The sequence below is a fragment of the Engystomops pustulosus genome, chromosome 6, assembly GCF_040894005.1.
Source record: "Engystomops pustulosus chromosome 6, aEngPut4.maternal, whole genome shotgun sequence".
In the NCBI taxonomy this organism is placed as follows: Eukaryota; Metazoa; Chordata; class Amphibia; order Anura; family Leptodactylidae; genus Engystomops; species Engystomops pustulosus.
Window position 1 is genome coordinate 176,251,118 of NC_092416.1, and position 21,155 is coordinate 176,272,272.

Consider the following 21,155-nt stretch of genomic DNA (forward strand, 5'->3'; position numbering starts at 1 on the left):
GCCCCCTATGTACAGGAATATAACTACTATAATACTACCACCTATGTACAGGAATATAACTACTATAATACTGCCCCCTATGTACAGGAATATAACTACTATAATACTGCCCCCTATGTACAGGAATATAACTACTATAATACTGCCCCCTATGTACAAGAATATAACTACTATAATACTGCCCCCTATGTACAGGAATATAACTACTATAACACAGCCCCCTATGTACAAGGATATAACTACTATAATACTGCCCCCTATGTACAGGAATATAACTACTATAATACTGCCCCCTATGTACAGGAATATAACTACTATAATACTGCCCCCTATGTACAAGAATATAACTACTATAATACTGCTCACTATGTACAGGAATATAACTACTATAATACTGCCCCCTATGTACAAGAATATAACTACTATAATACTGCCCCCTATGTACAGGAATATAACTACTATAATACTGCCCCCTATGTACAAGAATATAACTACTATAATACTGCCCCCTATGTACAGGAATATAACTACTATAATACTGCCCCCTGTGTACAAGAATATAACTACTAAAATACTGGCTTCATTTTATATATAGACCACAATATGGTTTTCATCCATTTCCTTGTACATTAGGTGACTACTATAAGGATCTGCTCCCAGCACTTCCGGGAACATGAGGATTTCTTGCTCTTGCATTTATCTGCTTACAATGCACAGCTCTATCAATATTACAGACTGGTGACCAAAGGGTTAATATGGGCCCCGCCCCCTTCCACCTACTGTCCAGCTGAGTCCGATTTTTTCCCCCCTTGTCTTCACCCCTCCTCTGCGGTTTGGAGCTAAAATATCCCTCTCGCCTACACTGAAATAATAAGTCTTTGCTTTTCCAGGCCCCGGGGAGCACAGAGTTTCCCCCTCGTGCCAAAGTTTTCTTCATAAATGAAGGCGGTTTTCTAACAAACCCGAGCGTGTAATTCATAGACAGGGAGCTGGACGCTGCAGGTAAATTTTTGTTGAAAGCAGCTAAAGACTTACATGACTTTTTTTCTGGTTCGCTAAACAGCAGCCACGTAATGGAGCATCTCCTTTAATGAGAGGCCGTAGCGGATTGTGTACGTGGACGGTATGGATATTCTGTCCTGTAGTTGTACCCCAGTGCCCATTCCCAAAAACATCCTGCCAAGCACAGACTAGATCTTGGTTTAGGTGATAGATTGGCACCAAATACGACTGGTGTTAGGTTGGACGGTGCCATATTTGGACCCCCTTTTGGTGCTATTCAAAAAATAGCAAATTTGGGTTTTACTTATGTGGTAAAGTTCCCATATGGGGACTAATTTTTGGGGGGTTAAAGGTGCAAAGTCAATATTTTAATTTTTTCTATCAAAGAATTCAAAAAATTGCAAATTTTGGTTTTACTAATCTGGTAAAGTTTCCATAGTGCAAAGTCCATATTGGAAATTTTCCTATCAAAGAATTCAAAAAATTGCAAATTTTGGTTTAACTTATCTGGTAAAGTTTCTATATGGGGACAGATTTATGGGGTGTTAAAGGTGCAAATTTTGGTTTTACTCTTCTGGTAGAATTTTTCTATTGGCAATGGAGAAGTTTTGGGTTTGGGTTGTGGAGCATAGTCAGTTTTCACACAACGCGATGTCACAGCACAAAGATAACTCAACGTCAAGGGAAAAGATTTGTAACCCTCCATTCCGTAGACTTTGGTTGTGTAGATTTGTTCCTCTATTGGAGTTGAAGCGAGAAGTTTCCGCCTACAGGTTGACCTTACCGCAGGGTGTCTGTCACTTGAGTGATATCACGGTTCTCATCCCTGAGTTGAATTCTTCATGTAGGATTGAAAAAAAAAGAGAAAGGACGGCCGGTCTGGAGAGCTTCCTGTCTGACCCAACGACTAAAATACCCTCTAAAAATAGAGCCGAACAGATCATCAGTCACAGTTCTTGTGGCTGGAGGCCATTGGAGCACGAGTCAGCCGCACAGCAAGACCAATGCGATCAGTTATCAGTCATCGGTCCCTGATGGATCACTTGTCAACAACCGGCCAATTACAAGTCCCGATAAGCTCCATTGATCACTAATGGTGGTCTGCAGAATAATTCTGGAATAAATCTCTCCGCATTAACCGAGAGGTTAATAACCGTATCACCTACGCGGCCCTTTGTGCTTGTTTAGCCATCGCCCGGGGAATCGACTTGTACCAGTCAATTACCGGCTGAATGGCTCGCCAGTGTGCAGGGTAATCAGGGTGTAGTTTGGTAAGAAAACACCATCCCCGCTGGTGATTTATCACGGGAGTAAACCAGCTTTTGAAGTGTTTAGATTGTAATTAGATTGTGAGGACGTCAGGGGAAAGATCTCACTGTAACTTATTCTATATTTCACCCTGGCCCACAATGCCGTCTGTGTGACAAAGAGAAGGAGAGGGATTGCTGTATTTACTTGTAGGCGTCAGGGTAGAAAATCTGGTTGATTAGTCGGAGAACTGACAAACACAAACCATTGGATAAATCTTCGAGCAATGGATCAACTCTTTTGTAAATGGGTGGCAAGATGACGCCTCGTTGTGGCGTTCAACTTGGTGGATCTTGTCTTCTTCTGTCACCCCAATATTCAATCTCTTTTGTAGCCTTTATAAGGGTTTTCTAAATGAAGACCAACTGTGTTTTGGGCTGTAACTTGAAGGGGCCCCAGTTGGGGCCCAAGAGCCTTAGAAAGCCCATAAGGCAGTGATGGAGAACCTTTTGGAGACAGAGTGCCCAAACTACAACCAAAATCCACTTATTTACCGGGAAGTGCCAACATGGCATTTTAAGCAGTAACTTATTGCTACCTGTTCCTCCACACCTTTCAATTGTATCGCCCCCCTGAGGCAACCAATACAGTTGAAAGAAGGAAAGCAAATTCAGACTATCATTGTAGCTTCTCTCCAGGGTCTCTATGTAGAGGAAAAATGGTTGGTCCAGCAGGAGGACCTCCAAAGATATTGCAGTTCTGTCAACACCTTCTCACAGCCAATGAAATGTTGCTTTAAAATAGCGTCGAGAACAGCATCTCTTAAGTTGCCCAGGACTTGGTGGATTTGGTCCTTTTTGGTGAACTCTGAGCTGGGGTGATGGTCTGAGTGCCCACAGAAATGGCTACGAGTGCCAGCTCTCGCACCCATGCCATAGGTTCGCCACCACTGCTATAAGGTATCGCTTCCGTATAAGTTATAGTTCGGGGTTTGATGCAGATTTTAGATCTTTAGGTGATCTTTAGATCCTTTAGATCTTTAGGTGTTATAAAAAAGCTTCAAGTTAGGGATCAAACAGTTATTATAACCATGAGTAACCTATAGATAATTCCTAGTGCAACAGATCTCACATAAATAAAGAACAAAAAAGCAGCTACAACAGCCAACAAACCCTGAGGCAACTAAATCTTGAGGGCTACCTTCCAGTGCCACCATGGTCCAAACAGCAGCCATGGGTCCATGGGCTCCAGGCACAGGGTGTATCCAGGCCTGGTCACAGTAGTCATAAAGAGAGGCTCCTGTAGTCAGAGGATCCAAACCAAACCACGGCTTGGAGCACAAAAAGTAATTAGCTGGAGAAAGGAAACTCCAAAGCACCGTAGGACAGCAACGCTTGAAGAAGACATTCTGGGTAGTTTTCAGGTACAGGCAAAGGCTTTAGAGGGAAGTAAAAGTTTTATGGTCTAGACCGGTTTTTGCAAGGAGTTGAAGGTAGTTGCTGCTCCAACTTGTGGCCACAGAGAAGGACTGATAGAAGGATTTCGGCACAACATGAATGAAGTTGGCCATCTTTAGAGGCGGCAAATGTCACCATTACCATCTCCATAATGCACCTCTAACACGTAAAAGATGTTAGTGAGATGCCTTTGGTGCCCATCATTTGATCATTCCTGCTCTAACAAGCCTGTGATATTGCTGAGGACTGAGGATCTACAGATAAAATTCTACTATCTACATATCATAGATATTTCAGGACAGATTCCAGTTATTCCTTGGTGAAGTCTTGATGAAACATGTAGAATGAAGGAATTTGTCTAATAGTTTTAGGGAAAGGATGTTGTTCCTCCTGACCTTCCTTCATGTCTGTGATATGGTGATTCTAGTGCCAGGTTCCTGTCCTGAGGGCATCTGCCTATGTGAGTTCTCAGCTCTTCATAATGGTCTGTTGGCAGATGCCTCATTTAAGATGTATTCATAAGTTTTAACCTTTTTGTCTTGTCGTCTACTGAAAGGTTTCCAGTGCCTTACAAATGCAAATGAGGGTTAAGCCTTAAAGGTTATGGTTTCTTTTTCCAAAAAAAAAAAACAATGCCGCCATTGTTTATAGGTTGGTTTTCGAATTAAAAGGAACCTGTTGCCTCAAACCTATCTAATAAACCCCAATTAGTATCTTATAGAAGACTATAAAGGCGTTTCATTGTTTCTCGAATGGTTCCACTCTGTTGCTGCTGTGATCTAAAAACAACTTTTATTTCACCTCATTTCTTTCATGGATCCAGCCTCCAGGTGGGAGGGCTCTTGGATGTTGTCGAGCTCCTATTCCACCTTGCTGCCGCTCTGCCATGTAAACCCCGTCCCTCCACAGTACCCAGCTGTTTGAAATACTGGTGCGTCTGCACTGCGTCTGTAAGACTTGCACCGGCCTTTTCATCCCCAGTTGACTCCAAAGGTGCACCATGTACACAAGTTGACGTCAGAGCACAGCTTGCTAGCTCTCACACCAACATACTGGCGCATGCGGCGGTGCGACTCTGGAGCCAACTATGAACGATGGAGGCTGAATGTATAGGTGTACTGCACAGGGGTGGAAATTTTTAACAGCCAGGCGGTGAGTAGGGGGTGCGAAGGGGCGGGTTTACAAGGCAGAGCAACTGATAGGAGGCGGATGACTGCATCTAAGAGCTCTCCTGCCTCCTTGACTGGATCAATGAAAGAAATGAGAGGGAATAAAAATCAGTTTTAGAGCACAGCAGCAACAGAGGGGAACCATACTAAAACATTGAGACACCTTCACAGTCTTCTACAAAGTACTGTTTAGGGTTTATTAGGTAGGTTTGATGTAACAGGTTCCCTTTAAGATTTAGCCTTATGAGACCTTAAAAAGCCCATAAACATCCCTGGTTCTGAAAACAAGGGCAAGGCTCTTAGGCTCCTCCCCTTCCCACCAAGCTCTGGAGCCACCAAACTCCAGGAGTGCAGTAATACAGTAAGTGATGGTCCTTAGATAGGACCTGTGGCATTACAAGTAGGAGTGACAACACTCTGCCCTCTCATTCTTTGAAAACCAGAGGCTTCATGGTTTAAGTAGGTTGAATCAGTGAAAACATTTTCTTTTCTTATCTCGAATTCCAAAAATTGGTGAATCCACAGTAATTTATAAGGTCCAGGTGAAATTGACTAAGTTTTTCAATGTTGATCATAAAGTTAGACCTTGACTGAATCAGTTTTTAAGACTTTTCCAGAGTATCCTCGTAGACATAAAACTGATCTGATTGTGGAAATCAGCGATTTGAGGACTAGCACTAAAACTTTCAAGATAGCCAGAGGCAACCACGGAGAAGCAGTTAAAGATCTTGGAAAAAATTTGTAAGATTGGCTTTTTCTTGGCATTGGGATTGGGTGGAACCATTCGGGTTGTTGACAAGGGTCCCAACACAGATCCATTCATGGTGCTAAAGATAGACATTGTCATCAACATCTCCATCTCATCTAACGTTCTCCTCTTGGTCTATAAGTTTGTGGTTTACCCTATTAGCATTAGTTGATATTCTAAAATTTAAACCCCCAAGTTGGATTTCTAATGACAAACTTCGTAATACAAAGAAAGTGTTCTCTGAAAATCAGAGAGTGGTGCAATGGAAGGAACCTCGCAAAAGGATTTTCAATTAAGCGCCTTAATTTAATCCACTGCATAATTCAGCAGAATGAACATCCTATCCAATTCGGTCAAGAAGTCGTCTTATTCCATGAAGGTGACAACCTGGACCACAACGCGAGAGCAACTAGATACAGTACAGGGGAATGTGCCATTAGCATAATTCTATTAAGACAAGTTTTCCCCCCATGTGTTTAGTCTGTATTCATGGTGCTTGATACAGTGTCCAGGTTGTGATCATCTTAACCATTACACCATAGAGTACACTGCCAGCACCAATTTCATTCAAGCCACTAGCTCTAACTCGCAAGGCAACAAAACTTAACACTTGACAGTGCTGATTTCTGGAGCCGTCTGCAAACTAGAAACATGTGGTGCTGCAGGAAAAAGCCATGCACTCCCATAACGTAACCTGCTCATACATGGGTAGAGTAAGAGCAGTACTTGAAGGGAAAGTATTGCATGGCCACATGGGGAAAACAGAATTGGGGCCACTTTGTCACATGGGCAGATTATTATAATTTCTTTTTTGGTGAGAATTTCTTCTCTTGTTTTGCCTCTCGACGCTCTCTACAATGGATATTTTGTATCGTATAACACCTTGTTTTCCAAGCGTAATTTCTCACATTCCCTTTGGGAAGTTCGATGCCTTCATTTGGAAGGTCTATCTGTATCTTCCACTCTCTCAAACTCAACTGAGGAAGGACAAGGGGTAGACACATTCATTAGCCATATAGCAGAGGTCGGACGAGCACTTGAATGGATACAGAACGTGCCCAGACTACATCCTGAACTTCAATATGACTTAACTATGAAGTTGTTTCCGGGAGTGGGATTCAACTTTGTAACAACAGGTTCCCTACTTTGGGATGCATGATGACATCGGACGTCCGTCTGAGCCACTACATTTTAAGCCTTATCTCTGGGGCCTTTGACCCAGTGTAGGCGGATGTATCATCACATGTCGCGGCCTGTGCAATGGAGAGCAGCAGAGTGCAAGAGCTTCTAGTTGCAGCAAGCCAGGGGAGGGAGCTGGTGCTCTGCCCTGCTTCTCCCTGGCTCAAAAAGCAGGTGGCAATTTTAACAACCGGCTCCTCCAAGCAAGAATGACCCGGTCAGATCCCACTCCTTATTGTCCTCTTCCTAAACAGAGCGCTAATTCTGCTTCGAGCAGACCACCATCACAGCTTCTTCTGGACACATCTGATCTCTACCCATTATGTTTCCTTTCTTTTGCTGCTACTTCTTCAACAATTGTACACTACGTTACCTACTGCAGCTAGTTCCACATTGTTCCCCAGACAATATTCATAAAGCCCCACTTAAAAATAATACATAAATAGTGTTTCATACAGTAGTATTGTCCTTTTAGGCTTCGCCAATTGGTGCCCTCTTGGTACCTGTTACTTATGATTAGGGTTGAGTGAACCCAAATCACAACTTCAAAGCCAATGAGGTCATGAGAAAATGCTTTGGCAATTGGTGCCAGCAATGAACGTAGGTGTAACTGGCGAGTGTTGATGTTCGGATAGCCAAACCAAAGTTTATATCAAAGTTCTGCCAAATGGGTCAGTTCATCACTACTTATAATCAGGATGAAGCTCAGTTGAGTTGCTCTCCAGCCTACTTGGTTCCTCGGGGCTTCACTAGCTGTGCCCCATCGCACAGTTTGATCATCTGCCAATAGTGTGGTGGGACTGTGGTTGTCTAAATGCTCCAGCGTGCATATGAAGAGTTTTTCTTGTAGCCCAAGTGATCTGCTGCCACTTCAACTCTCTACGGTGGTTGCCATTAACTCAGGATGACTCAGGTTGAGTAATTTCTCATCTATACCCCCCAGGTCTATACTGTTCCAGCTTTGCCCTCATCTGTTGGTGTTCTCCGGTGCTTCCTCTCTGCACTTTAGCATTTGTTTTTATCTTGAGTTCCTTTAATTGCTCCCCAAGGTCCCTCCTCTTCAGCTTCTTCTTTCTCTTGTCATGGACCCAAGGACATTTCCATCTTGGATTCCTACTCTCTTCTGCTCGCCAGTTATCCCAACTGTACTAAAGGGGTAAGTTTGGAAGTACATTTTTTGAAGGATGCCTTGTGGATCCTGTATGTCAACTTAAAGAACATAGTTTCCATATTTTCGGGTTAATGGTGCCTTCTAAATACATCTGATTTGGATACTGGGTTCTTGCTAAATCCAGGAAATAAATCACTCTCTCCTTTATGATGAGGTTTTAAGACAATATTGCACATTACGAAATAAAACTTTGCATCTGTGGGCCCTACTTGTAACAACCCCATAACCTCTACAATAATATTTGCTTACAAACGAGCCACGGTTTCTCCAAAAGTCGCAGCAGGCTCATGTCGTAACGCCAGTAAATTATTGTGATTAATTAAAAAGGCTTATTTTCCATCTTGTTTTTCATAAAAGATCAGGAAGACAAAGGGACGCCATTGTTCTCGGGAAACCTATTGCGTGTATTCAAATACCTTGTTGGAAAACAGCTTGGGGAGAAGTTTGTGGTATGGAAACATGTCATACATAATTTTACGGGACAGCCTGTGTGTGTTGGTGGAGATGTAGCTACGCCCAATAGGTTTAATCTTAGTGCGATTTATAGGTGGGGACGGGTGCAACTGGACTAGAGCAAACAATGTAAGGAAATTGGGGACAAGTAGGTCATCAACCTAATCAAGTGTCTAGAACCCATCGTAGGGTCTAGTTTCCTTAGAATTTTGACTTTAAGTATCATAACAGGGAGCTCCAGGTTCTTCCACTTCAATCTTGTCTGTCCTACCAAAACCTCATATTTCTATTATGTGGGAGTCCTATAATATCTACTAGGCAGAATCCCCTATCTTAGACCTTTTCTTATCCCCCTACTAGAAGAAGTTGGGCAGAAAGTTGAGCATGACTAATGCATTTAGCGTAGATTGTGGGTGGAAATGTTTAGTAGGTGAAATACAGATTAATCACAAACCTTAGTCCCATAAGTGTCTGTCTCTCTTCCATAGATTTCCATCGATACCATCACCTATAAATCTTTCCCAGCACATTTTTACCCTGCATCTCCCCCTTCATTTCTATCAATCACCCTATGAAGGCTTTACAGTGCGCCTATAATCTTAGACTATCATCTTCTGCAATCTGAAACTCCCACCATTGATCTCTAAGACTTTTCTTGTGCTGCACTATTTCTCTGGAATGCGCTACCCTGGAAAATCCGACTATTTCCTAATATCCACAGTATTATGTAGTAACACATTTTTTGAGCAGAATCAGAACACCCTAATTTCCTATACCCTCTTCTTCTACATCAAAACGTGATCCTTTATTCAGCACTACCCCGGACTCCCAGTGGCCAAATACCTGTGTATAGACTAGACAGACGCTGGCTGATTGTTTCTGTGACTTAATATATCCATCCCATTTTATTTTTACCTAATGGCTGGATCGTAATTCCCATTGTTTAAATTTTTTTTTTTTTTTTGTTACTGATTTTGTATTCACGAAGTCTATGTTTGAGGCTACATAAATACATTATGCTATTATTATATTCATTAGTATAATTATTAATATTATTATTAGTATTATTATGCTGGTCACAATATACACTTTATACATACATGTCATACATGTCATACATGCCAACCCCAAATGGACCTATCCTATGGCACAATGCCCCATACCTGGTTTAAACAGAGGTAGGAACCAACGCCCAAAGTGGTGGATGTTAGTAAGTGAAGGTGGGGATGAACTTTTCGAGTCATCTTTTTCATGTGGAGGAAGGGAGGAGCTGAAAACATGGATCTTGAATATGGAAAACCACTCAAAGCTGAAGGCAAGGCTACACATGGCCGAAAGCCGAAAGGTAACGCCAATAACGTCTCGTACAAGTCCTAAAAATATCACAGTTACATTTGACATCAAGATTCTAAAATAAGTTTTGAAAGTAAGTGCAAAAGTTATTTTGGTAACAGAAAATCTCCCCCTGGTTCCTCATAAGGCGCAGTCCAGAAAATCTTCATTATGATACTTATACAAGCACATAAAATTTCTAAATTAGGCTTTCTGGGAGAAAGTGTTACTGCTCGAAAATTATAGTCCGACACCGTAACTGTCCCCCCCCCCCCACACCTAATTCCAATCACAACCTATAAGAAAGTTTTATAGAAAACATAGAAAACGTTCCACTGCCTTGGTGCCAACTTGGCTCAGGGCGCAGGCTGAAGAGATATGTTAAGTTCACTTAAGACTTGGCCATGTTTGTCATTTATTGTCTACTTTTTTTTTTTTCCATGCCCGAGCTGGCGACGCTTCGACTTTCTCTTGCCAACTCTCTCTCTCTCTCCCTGCTGTTGTATTAATTCCGTGCGTTGTGTGTCAGTAAATCCTTTACGACTGGTTCTCAACCTCCTTGACAAATTGAAAGTTTAGGGAGGTTAATTTTGAGCAAAAGAACAAAAGGAAAAAATTTACAAAAATTTTCTGCAAAGACTACAAGACAATGGGTATATGGAATCATGGGTTGGTCTGTGTGGAAGTGGTGAAAATTTTTGAGAAAGTTGTCTGTGATCTTTATACAATGGGATATTGAGTTCTGAGTAATCCCATATCTAGTGCTTAATATTGCAGGTTCGGGTTCCCGAATTCAAAATTCAGCATCACATTTGGGTAAGTCTTTAAATGCCGGCAGCACGTATGCACCATCTTCTAAATAGTGGTGGCATGAGTGATCGTCACTTCTTGATGACGTCATAGGAAGCAGCAATCCTCATAAGAATGGGGACAAATGCGGCCAGCGGCACATAAAGGGTAACACCAACAATCGGTGCGGGTAAGCATCACCAATGGAGGGGAGCATTCCTCTACCCAAACAGGGGCTCAACCTCCAGTCGAATCCAGACTTGAACGGGTCCGATATGCACGAGTGTAGCCATAAGTAGTGTACAAGTGGCTCACAGCAAGGACAGGATCCAGAAAGTTTTTGTGACTTTGGCCGTTTTGCAAGTATTGAAATACCTTGTTGGAAAACAGCTTGGGGAGAAGTTTGTGGTATGGAAACATGTCATACGTAATTTTACGAGACAGCCTGTGTGTGTTGGTGGAGATGTCGCTACGCCCAATTGGTTTAATCGTAGTGCGATTTTATAGGTGAGGACTGGTGCAATTGGACTAGAGCAACCAATGTACTGAAAATGGGGTCAAGTAGGTCATCAACCAAATCAAGTGTCTGAAATCCAATATAGGGTCTTGTTTCTCAAGAGCGTTCCTTGTCGTGAGGGTTTTTACACAGAAGGCATCAGAGGTGGCAATGCTCATATCACAGGGAACAGGGAACTCTAGGTTCTTCCATTTCAAGCTCATGGGTCCTACCGAAACCTCATATTTCCATTGTGTGGGATCCTAGACTCCCTACTCCAGCAGTAAAAAACATTTCCACAAATTACACTTTCTTCTCTGTTATTGTTGCTCTGAGTCATTCTCACCTTGTCTATTGTAACTTCTGACTAATTTGTCTTTTACATACTAAACTCGTCCAACCACAATCCGTGCTAAGTGCCGCAGTCAGACTCAACTTTATGCCCAACCTCAGCCATTTTGAAAAAAAAAACATACTACAGGAAGTGCCGCCATATTGTTTCCTGTTGACTTTGTGTTGTGAGTCATTCTCACCTTGTCTATTGTAACTTCTGACTAATCCATCTTTTACCTACTAAACTCGTCCAACCACAATCCATGCTAAGTGCCGCAGTCAGGCTCAACTTTATCACCAACCTCAGCCATTTTGAAAAAAAAAACATACTACAGGAAGTGCCGCCATATTGTTTCCTGTTGACTTTGTGTTGCAGTACCTCACAGACGGACAAGCTGATGCCAAAAGTCCAGAATAGTTAAGGGATATTTGGAGTCACCTATTCTGTTACCTACTGGTCCCCTCCCACGATCAGTAGTGGATTATAGTATAGACAGTTTGGGCGGTATCCCGAGGGCCAAGCCTTCTAGGGGGCCCATGGCCACCTAAACCACCTACCAACTTTTATACTCAGAAGACACTAGAGCCATTTCAGGACTTTTGAGGGTCCTCCAAAGGCCCTGAAACCACAGATTTAAAGCAGACAGAAGGGACACATCCCCCACTCCATAGGTAAATGATTCTAGTACCAGATATAGGAAGTGATTCCAGACTTGTAGCGGCCATAATATTCATACAGTCCAGGACCCCGTTCAGTCTTATCCGCCCCTGCCCACCATTCTAAGCACCACAAATCTTCTTCCTGCAACACAATAATATTCAACCAACGTAATATACAAAGGAGAAGGACCTGGACCTGCATAACCACCATCGGCTACAAGTAATACATGAGAATGTTGCAATTCACTCCCAGCAAGCAGATCTATAATGTATATCGGAAAAAGTTTTAGAGCTTGACATAAAAACTAAATACATAGGCGCTGCCTGCAATAAACTTTTCTCGGCCAGACCCCTGAGTACTAAGTACGTGGTGTATCGTGTCTATATACATTCAGCTACTTACAGATCCATCACATAAAGCCACATGTATCCGCATTTCACGGCAGAAGCCGGCACCAACCAGTCTGCTCGCCCGCTATATTAAAAGATGGCCGACGCGGAAAGCAATAAATAGACAAAATGAACGTAAATAAGTTTGAAAAAGTTTTAAAAGTCACCAAAAAAATTTTTTTTTAGCCAAATAAGAAACCCAAAGCAAACAACATAAAAGGTTTCGTAAAAAAAAAAAAAAAATCTATAAACGTATCGAACAGTAGCAGAGAGTCATTGGATTAGGGGCCTCTGGGAAATCTTAAAATCCATTTTAATAGCCGGGGACGCTTAATAATTTGGTCCGGCAACTTTTTAACAATACTCTTTAGGGCTTTCAAACGTGCTGCGAGTAGTGAACCCAGGACTTCCCATCCAATCCCCCCCCCCTCCCGAAACAGGGGCTGAAAACAATAAACGGAGCGCTGGGATTTACAAGGCCGTGGCGGAGCGGCCAGAGTCGGCATGGAGGCATCCTGATAATGAAACACATGGAACGTGTAGAACATAGGAATATGGGAACGACATGAATGCAATCAGCTCGCAACGAGGCCGGACTCGTAATGATTTGTTTTTATGGTAACATAAAACTTTGCTGTTCCCACCTCCTGGAAAAAAAAAAAAAAACGGTGCCGGCTTTAACAAGGTGCGCGGCTGTAACTCCAGTCCTTTATGAGGGTGTAATGCTCAGCAATATTTCAATATTCCCCCTCGTTTTGCATCTCGGGGGCGGAGAGGAGGGTGAAGTCTCGCTTTGGCATTAATTAAGAACTGGAGTTTAATTGGAAAAATGTTGCGAGCGCGGCAGAGTCTAGACGGACAGCGTCACATGATGGCAAAGGTGATTAAGATATTAGGAACGGCTTTAACCCTTGTTATGCCTCCGGCGTCCACCACCTACTACAAGATTCCACCGAAAATTCAGAATAATAACGGGAAGATTTTGAAGGGGAATTTATCCACTGCGTATAATGTTCTTATATGGACTATTAATACATTATTTCTTGTCATACGCCCCTGAGCTGCTGCAGAACATCACACTACACATCCACACTGCTGCATAAACTCACAAAAATATCTAAGCTGATGCAGAACATCATCAAAATAAACTCCTCAGCTGCTGCAGAACATCAAAACACATACATCAACTACAGCAGAACCACACAATACACACCTCAGCTGCTGCAGAACATCATAATACACAACTCATCTACAGCAGACCCTCACAATACACACCTCAGCTCCAGCAGAACATCATAATACACCCCTCCGCTGCTGCAGAACATCATAATATACACCTCAGCTGCTGCAGAACATCATCAAACTAAACCTTTGAGCTGCTGCAGAACATTAGAATACAAACGAGCTTCTGCAGAACATCAAAACACATACATCAACTACAGCAGAACCACACAATACACACCTCAGCTGCTGCAGAACATCATAATACACATCTCAACTACAGCAGAACCTCACAATACACACCTCAGCTCCTGCAGAACATCATAATACACCCCTCCGCTGCTGCAGAACATCATAATATACACCTCAGCTGCTGCAGAACATCATCAAGCTAAACCTTTGAGCTGCTGCAGAACATTAGAATACAAACAAGCTTCTGCAGAACATCAAAACACATACATCAACTACAGCAGAACCACACAATACACACCTCAGCTGCTGCAGAACATCATAATACACTCCTCAGCTTCTGTAGAACCTCATCATACACACCTCAGCTGCTGCAGAACATCATAATATACTCCTTAGCTGCTGCAGAACATCATAATGCACACCTCAGCTGCTGCAGAACATCATAATATACATCTCAGCTGCTGCAGAACATCATAATACACATCTCAACTACAGCAGAACCTCACAATACACACCTCAGCTCCTGCAGAACATCACAATACACACCTCAGCTGCTGCAGAACATCATAATACACACCTCAGCTATTCTGAACTGGTACTGTATTCATATACAGCACCAGCACTGTCCAATTCATTTACAGTATTGACACCACTCATTAATTCATGAACAGCACCAGCAATCCCCTCAATATTTTATATTCCACACTGGCACTACTCTATTAATTTATATACATCCTTCATTAATCCATATACAGCACCCCCAATTAATTTATACACAGCACCAACAACCCCCCACTCCCATTATTATTTTATATTCAACACTGGCACCACTCCATTAATTCAGATACAGCACCAGCACCCCCCTTAATTCATAAACAGTATTGAGACCACTCATTCATTCATGAACAGCATCAGCAACCCCCATAAATGTATATACAGTACTGGCACCCTCTCATATGCAGCACTGGCACCACTCTATTCATTTATATACAGCAACAGCGACCCCCCATTAATCCATGTAGAGCAACCCCATTAATTAATAAACAGCACCAGCACACACACCCCTCCCCCCTCCCCCATTATTATTTTATATTCAACACTGGCACCACTCCATTAATTCATATACAGCATCAGCAACACCCTTAATTCATATGCAGTATTGTTGCCCCTCATTACTTCATATACAATGCCAACACCAGTCATTAGTTCATGAACAGCACCAGCACCCCCATTAATGTATATACAGCACAAGCACCCCCTCATTATTTTATATTCAGCACTAGTACCACTCTATTAATTTATATACAGCACCAGAACCCCTGATGAATCCATATACAGTACCCCCATGAATTCATACACAGCACCAACACCCTCCCCATTAATGTATATACAGCACAAGCACCCCCTTAATTCATATACAGTACCAATACCCCTCATTATTGTATATACAGTGCGAATACCAGTCATTGATTTAAATACAGCACCAGCACCCCTGATTAATCCATATGCAGCACTCCCATTAATTCATACAAAGCACCAGCACCCCCAATAATGTATATACAGAACCAGCACCCCCCAAAAATGTATATACAGAACCAGCAGCCCCCAAAAATGTATATACAGAACCAGCAGCCCCCATTAATGAATACACAGCACCAGCACCCCCTCATTAATAGGATATAAATTAGCCGATGTGTGTATAATGATGTTCTGCAGCAGCTGGGGTGTGTATGATGATATTCCGCAGTAGCAGTATTGAAATCCATGAAGAATTATCATCCTATATAATACAGATAACACACATGCAGCTGGTTATGGCACCGCACACTCAAGGAGCAGAGAATGAAATCTGTTTCAGATGTGAGTAAGTACTGGAGACGCGGAGACCTGAGCGCAGACAGTCGTTACTGAGTGCACAACGCAGGAGGGGCACCAAGGACATTGTAAAGCCGGGATATTAATGTTCTCCACAGCTGTAATCTCCTTTAGACGTTGCGACTCAATTCACAGCTTGCATCTGAACGTGTCACCACTCAACCGCGTCCTTTTAAACTGTACAAACCCCCCTCCATATAACGTGGGATGATCCATCGTCAATTAACTGCTGGAACCAGACAGACTTTACTATCGCTGCCAATGGGGGTGTCATGGCATTGTGTGTGTATTATATGGAAGGAGACCTGATAAAGGAGTGCAGGATAACACAAAGCACTACAGAACGGCATGTACACGCACCGCAGCCATGAACTGTCGCTGGAGGTCAGAGGAGTACCAGACCCCCCCATCCGAAAAATATGCTATATAGACCTAATCTATGGGAAGAATATGACTCATGGCACCCCTATGGTTCCTGACCTCAACCCTGCTGGAGGTGCAGACCATATAGGGGGCGGGAACTTGGCTAAAGAAGACAGGAGGGGCGATTTTACTTACTAATAATTACTTTACTAATAATAATAATCCTTTATTTATATAGTGACACAGATTACGCAGCGCTGCACAGTGTTTGCCAAATCAGTCCCTGTCCCCAATGGGGCTCACAATCTAATCAACCTACCAGTATGTTTTGGAGTGTGGGAGGAAACAGGAGGACCCAGAGGAAACCCACGCAAACATGGAGAGAACATACAAATTCTTTGCAGATGTTGACCCTGGGACTTACTTAGAGACCTATGTAATTGCTTAGGGTCCTTGCGTGATTCCCAGCCACTGATGGGTTCCATTGGATCTTCCTGGGTTAGTAGTTAAAAAGCAGCTGGTATCAGCAAGGGATCAATACCCACTTCTTCCATTTCACATAATGGGGCTTATTTACTAAGGGTCAGCGGAGCGCATTTTTGTTGGGTTTCCCGATTTCGTTTTTTTTCCGGCGGATCGCGCCGGGGATTGTGTCGCACGCGATCGGATTTTGGCACATTGGCGCCAGATTGCATGGGGCGGGTCGTCGGACAACCCAACGGATTCGGACAACGCGCACGATTTAACATTTAGAATTTTGGCGCAAGACACGCACTTACATGCACCGGGAAGAAGAATGTGAACTCCGGTGGACCTCAGCGGGGGAAGCGACGGATGCAGGAAATCGGGCGCACGAGCTTCGTGAATCGCGCCGTACTTCATCTTCGTCAGACCCTCCGGATCGGGGATCGTGACAGGACCAGGTAAGTAAATGTGCCCCATTGTATGAGCGTCCACAGGATGCCAATACATTTTCTAAACTTTTTTTTAGGGTCGTAAGTCGGACAAATCCCTCCCCAGAATAGGAGGCAGTGATCTTTTTCCAATAGCTAATTACATTGCACGGCTACTTACATCATCACAATCTGAGATAAGAACAGGAGAAAATTTTGGGGGTAAGTTTTTAGAGTATGTGTGAAAACTCAAGGAAGGTAAGGAGAAAATTCTAAATCAATGCACTCCTGGCAGATATTGTCCTGTGTCAGCAGGGTAGCATGCCATGAGATACAGGTGATTTTGGCGTTAGCCCGGGGTCCATGCTTTTTGGAGGGCCACCCACCAAATTTTAGACTGAGAAGGGTTTTCACGCAAGAGATCTTCGTACATCTGTTCCTGCTCTCAATACATATCTATACATGAGCCATTTCAGGACCTTTGAAGGTCCTCCAAAGGTTCTGAAACTGCAGATATAAAGCAGGATCCTCCATTCCCCAAGAAGCTGATTCTAGCACCACATGTAGGACGCTAAAGTTGTTAAAAAAGTTTAAATATCCTCCTAAAGAAGATTTTCATATCTATAGAAAGTGAATAGGTGTCATGGTGGAGGGAAGGAAGCCATAACTGCCTGAGACATGTTACCAATGGAGTACTGTAAGGGAACCTGTCACCAGGAATATAATATCTAGCTGCTGACAGGTTCCAATAGCCTATGCTATGCTTATTTGTCAGCATTCTGAATACTGTCACTACTTTATAAAGCCTGTGTGTGCCTGTGTGTCAGTCTCCTCTCCTCCAAACTCATCCAGCTCCCTCCCCACTTCCTGTCATGTGCATTGAGCAGGTAGAGGAGAGGATGAATGCATGGAGGAGACTGAGACACAAGCACACAGGCTGCTGCCCCCTCACCTATTTCACATTACCTGGCTCCCTGCCAGCAGTGTGTAGCGAGTCCTGGGGGAAGGGGCAGCTGCATCCTGTGTGCCTGTGTCTCAGCCTCCGTATATTCTTCCTCTCCTCTGCCTCGAGTTATGTTCTGTCGTATGTTGCAAACACCCCTCCCCACATCCCTGTTGCGATGGATACATGAAGAGGCTTAGACTTCCTGATGTATTTGTTGGGTGGCTGCACTGTCAGGCAAAACTACCAAAGGCAGGAACACCCCATGACAGCCCACTCCATCGCTCCAGCTGTGCCCCTTTCACACCCCCTACTTGCAGTGTGCAAGAAGTTGTGGCTATCAGTGTTTCTATGGCAAAAAACTGTCAGAGGAGCATTGATACCTCTCCACCTAAGTCTCAGTGATGGGAAGCTCAACTCTGAGATCAATGATTTCCTTCTGATGTCAGTGATTCCCCTGATCACAGTGATGCCTTCTGCCTGTAAATTCTTGCGCATGCGCCGTGTGTGCCGGTCTGATTGAGGTATATGGCATCAGGCTTCTCGGGTGCAGTACACAAGCAGCTGTGCATCAATGTTCAACTTGAGTGTAAATGCATGCGGTGGAAAACAACGGACATGGAGCACATGTAAAGGTTTGGAAGTCGGAAGGGAGATACATTGTTGCGATCAGGGGTCCCACTCATGATAGAGGTGAGCAGAGGTGGGGTGAGCCTGGCTTCACTCCATTGTGAGTGAATCCAACCCATAAGTGTATAATTGGATGGCGCTATATAAAGATTATTATTATTATTATTAGGACATATGGCATCTGGAATGCCACCTATTACACAACCTGAGCATATATGTATGTGCTGGATTCAAATATACACTACATATATGCTATAAATTGGCAGAAGGGAACATGTTACTACAGTCTGGGAAGATCACTTATATTAGGAAGTGAAAGTGAGCTTGACTTCAGAATTGAGCTTCCATCTCCGCTCACTCCTCCATTCCGAGTGATGCCCCTACACTGTGATGTCACCCCCTTCTGCCAGCTTATTCTTGAAAACACAACTCGGAAGTCTAGCTCACCTCCACTTGCCTCCTCCATGGTGTATGATGCTTTGATCGCCGTGGCATCACTCTCTTCTGGGTGCAAATCTTTGCGCATGCGTCATGTTGACCATAATTCGGTACATGCGTGCTCAGGGTATACAGCTGCTGCCCATACACTTCTGCCATTCTTGTGAGAATCCAGAAGCCAAATTCACACATTGGGGCTCATTTACTTACCCGGTCCTGTCGCGATCCCGCGGCGCGTTGTCCGACGTGGATTTGGGTTCTGCCGAGATTCACTAAGGTTGTGCGTCCGATATCCAGTCGATGTTGCTGCTGCGCTGAGGTCCGCCGGAGTTCACCATCTTCTTCTCAGTGGATGTAAGTGCTTGATCTTGTGACACATTTAGTTTTTTAAATTCCGCTGTTTTTCCAAATCCGTCGGGTTGTCCGAAGGCAACGGCCCCCTGATTTCTGTCGCATGAAAGCCGCCGCAATTGCGGCAAAATCCGATCACATAAAAACGGAAAAATTCGGGAAACCCGACAAAGTGCGGCTGCGGAGCCCTTAGTAAATGAGCCCCATTATGCACGCATGCGCTGGGTTTCACATTGCACATGTATGTGAATTTGCAAGCAGAAGGGAGTGTAATGCCATAAGGAGAGTGATGTCACTGGAGTCCAGGGCATAACTCCCAATGGCAAGCGCTGTTGGGTGAGCTTGACTTCAGAGCTGAACTCACTACCTCCACGACTTTTTCCGGAGTCTGAACATAGGTAAGTTTTCTTTACACCAACACATAACAAGTGAGTGTCCTTGGAAGGTTCCCTTTAAGACTTTTTTTTTTCCCATTCAAGGTTCAACCCGGAATTCTCTGGCGAGGAGGCGATCCGTGGCGCAGAGGTGCTGAGTGCTGAGAATGGCAGGATGTTTAGATGTTGTGTGGCGCACACTATTAATCGGTTTGTAGCAAATGCAGTGACGGGAGCCAAGTGCATTACAAAAGCCATTAGTCTGACCCCCTCATGAGCACGTCGTACAGCCTGCGGAGAACGCGAGACTGGTGGAAGGGTGACATCATACTCTCACATTAAGGCTTCTCCCCGGGGACACCCAAAGTTCTGCATGAGATCAGCCGTGAAGTGAATTTAGTGCCCTATAATGTGCAATTTCGCTCTTACACTTTACGTCTTGCTTTAATTACTATCATTTATTCAGGTAGCGCCGCCATCTATAACCGCATTGTCACGTAAACAAAGGGGGGCGCCGCCCGCTGAGACTGAAATACGAGGCGGCGGCCCCTATAGGGAATCAGAAATTTTAGGGGGGAAAATTGTATGTAGCCACTGGTTTTCCTATACACAATGCGGCATAAGAGGAAGGTGGGATTTGTATTCATCATTAACATTGGGATTATTTTTGGCTCAATTTTCCAGACTTGTCTAGTGATGTCATAGATGGCATATAATAAATCTAGAATTACCCATATAGCAATGCAAGCAATGGCCTGGAGCCTCAGAAGTCAGGAGACCACTACTGGGGTCCACAGGATAACAATATAGTTTTACTGACATAGTATGGCGCCACCTGGAGGTCAAAATGTATAGTTATGTGCGTGTCCACCTAATTAGATGAATATTGGTGGACACACATGCTCAGTTATGTCAGATTACTGCACAATGACCCGCTACTCATCACAGGGTAGCCAATAGAAAAAGGAGCAGAACAGTAAGGCGTGAGGGCACAAGGGTGACAGTCTTATAAAATAAGTCAATGAAATATTACGTAAAACCAATGATTAAACTATTAGGTAGTTAATTGTAACATCACCTGATGACACGTGTGGGGCTCGCCCTTCCTCATGTTGTGTCATATTGTATAGCAAATTGCTGCTTGAGTCTGACTGATGCAACATGCGCAGCTTTTGCTTAAAAAGAACCTTTGGGGTTCGAGACACTATAAAACCTCCATTACAATCATGCCACGTTGTAGGTGCTGAAATCTGAAGTTATAATGGTTTTCTTTATAGGCATGAGAACTATGTGCCACAGGGCAGTGAGCTTTGTGGCTGGAGCCTGTACTTCCTGCTGTCGAGTAGATGCGCGCATTCGCCCAAGTCTTAACACCAGAAGTTTGTGCTCCAGAAGACAGTGAGTTTTAGGGGTGGCTAAGACTGCCATTGGCCCTGGGTTGTATGGAT